Genomic DNA, 2,474 nt, shown 5'->3' with positions numbered 1-2,474 from the left:
TGTGAAGAGTTTTGTGTGAAGAGTTTTGTGTGAAGAGTTTTGTGTGAAGAGTTTTGTGTGAAGAGTTTTGTGTGAAGAGTTTTGTGTGAAGAGTTTTGTGTGAAGAGTTTTGTGTGAAGAGTTTTGTGTGAAGAGTTTTGTGTGAAGAGTTTTGTGTGAAGAGTTTTGTGTGAAGAGTTTTGTGTGAAGAGTTTTGTGTGAAGAGTTTTGTGTGAAGAGTTGTGTTGTTTGGCCTTTAAGAAAGTCTGTCTGTCTGTCTGTCTGTCTGTCTGTCTGTCTGTCTGTCTGTCTGTCTGTCTGTCTGTCTGTCTGTCTGTCTGTCTGTCTGTCTGTCTCTCCACCCCTGCTGGTCTATACACATCTATTCATACTGCATATCTGTTTCCTTCAAGGACAGACAGTGTGTTAGCTACATTGAGCTCACCATGCCAAGTCAAATGATCCAACATTCCTGGATAAAATTCTCCCAGAGCTACTCTAGCTTGTTCTCCCAGAGCTACTCTAGTTTGTTCTCCCAGAGCTACTCTAGTTTGTTCTACGATTACACACATCCTATACCTATAATACTTTGACAGTAATGTATGTGCTTAGTGAAGTCAGTTGTACTAGTAATCTCTCCTCCTACCCAGACAGCCTCTACCCAGAATGACGCCCCCCACTCCCCCCGCCCGCCCTACCTCTCTCCCACTCTCCTACACGTTCTGAGAAACAGTCTATCTAGTCTGACCCCTCACCCTGATAACATGGCATGCATTCTGCATTCTGAGGAGTCTATCTAATCTGACCCCTCACCCTGATAACATGCATTCTGCATTCTGAGGAGTCTATCTAGTCTGACCCCTCACCCTGATAACATGGCATGCATTCTGCATTCTGAGGAGTCTATCTAGTCTGACCCCTCACCCTGATAACATGGCATGCATTCTGCATTCTGAGGAGTCTATCTAGTCTGACCCCTCACCCTGATAACATGGCATGCATTCTGCATTCTGAGGAGTCTATCTAGTCTGACCCCTCACCCTGATAACATGGAATGCATTCTGCATTCTGAGGAGTCTATCTAATCTGACCCCTCACCCTGATAACATGGCATGCGTTCTGCATTCTGAGGAGTCTATCTAGTCTGACCCCTCACCCTGATAACATGGCATGCATTCTGCATTCTGAGGAGTCTATCTAGTCTGACCCCTCACCCTGATAACATGGCATGCATTCTGCATTCTGAGGAGTCTATCTAGTCTGACCCCTCACCCTGATAACATGGCATGCATTCTGCATTCTGAGGAGTCTATCTAGTCTGACCCCTCACCCTGATAACATGGCATGCATTCTGCATTCTGAGGAGTCTATCTAGTCTGACCCCTCACCCTGATAACATGGCATGCATTCTGCATTCTGAGGAGTCTATCTAATCTGACCCCTCACCCTGATAACATGGCATGCATTCTGCATTCTGAGGAGTCTATCCAGTCTGACACCTTACCCTGTTAACATGGCATGCACTCTGCATTCTGAGGAGTCTATCTAATCTGACCCCTCACCCTGATAACATGGCATGCATTCTGCATTCTGAGGAGTCTATCTAATCTGACCCCTCACCCTGTTAACATGGCATGCATTCTGCATTCTGAGGAGTCTATCTAATCTGACCCCTCACCCTGATAACATGGCATGCATTCTGCATTCTGAGGAGTCTATCTAATCTGACCCCTCACCCTGATAACATGGCATGCATTCTGCATTCTGAGGAGTCTATATCCAGTCTGACACCTTACCCTGTTAACATGGCATGCATTCTGCATTCTGAGGAGTCTATCCAGTCTGACCCCTCAACATGGCATGCATTCTGAGGAGTCTATCTAATCTGACCCCTCACCCTGTTAACATGGCATGCATTCTGCATTCTGAGGAGTCTATCCAGTCTGACACCTTACCCTGTTAACATGGCATGCATTCTGCATTCTGAGGAGTCTATCTAATCTGACACCTCACCCTGATAACATGGCATGCATTCTGCATTCTGAGGAGTCTATCCAGTCTGACACCTTACCCTGTTAACATGGCATGCATTCTGCATTCTGAGGAGTCTATCCAGTCTGACCCCTCACCCTGTTAACATGGCATGCATTCTGAGGAGTCTATCCAGTCTGACCCCTCACCCTGATAACATGGCATGCATTCTGCATTCTGGGGAGTCTATCCAGTCTGACACCTTACCCTGTTAACATGGCATGCATTCTGCATTCTGAGGAGTCTATCCAGTCTGACACCTTACCCTGTTAACATGGCATGCATTCTGCATTCTGAGGAGTCTATCCAGTCTGACCCCTCACCCTGTTAACATGGCATGCATTCTGAGGAGTCTATCCAGTCTGACCCCTCACCCTGTTAACATGGCATGCATTCTGAGAATCGATTCCAGTCTATTTATTTATTTCAAGCCTCCATGGTAGCAGGTTTCTACCAGGAGCATC

Source organism: Oncorhynchus kisutch, linkage group LG4 (genome assembly GCF_002021735.2).
Source record: "Oncorhynchus kisutch isolate 150728-3 linkage group LG4, Okis_V2, whole genome shotgun sequence".
Classification (NCBI taxonomy): Eukaryota; Metazoa; Chordata; class Actinopteri; order Salmoniformes; family Salmonidae; genus Oncorhynchus; species Oncorhynchus kisutch.
This window is presented reverse-complemented; position numbering follows the sequence as displayed.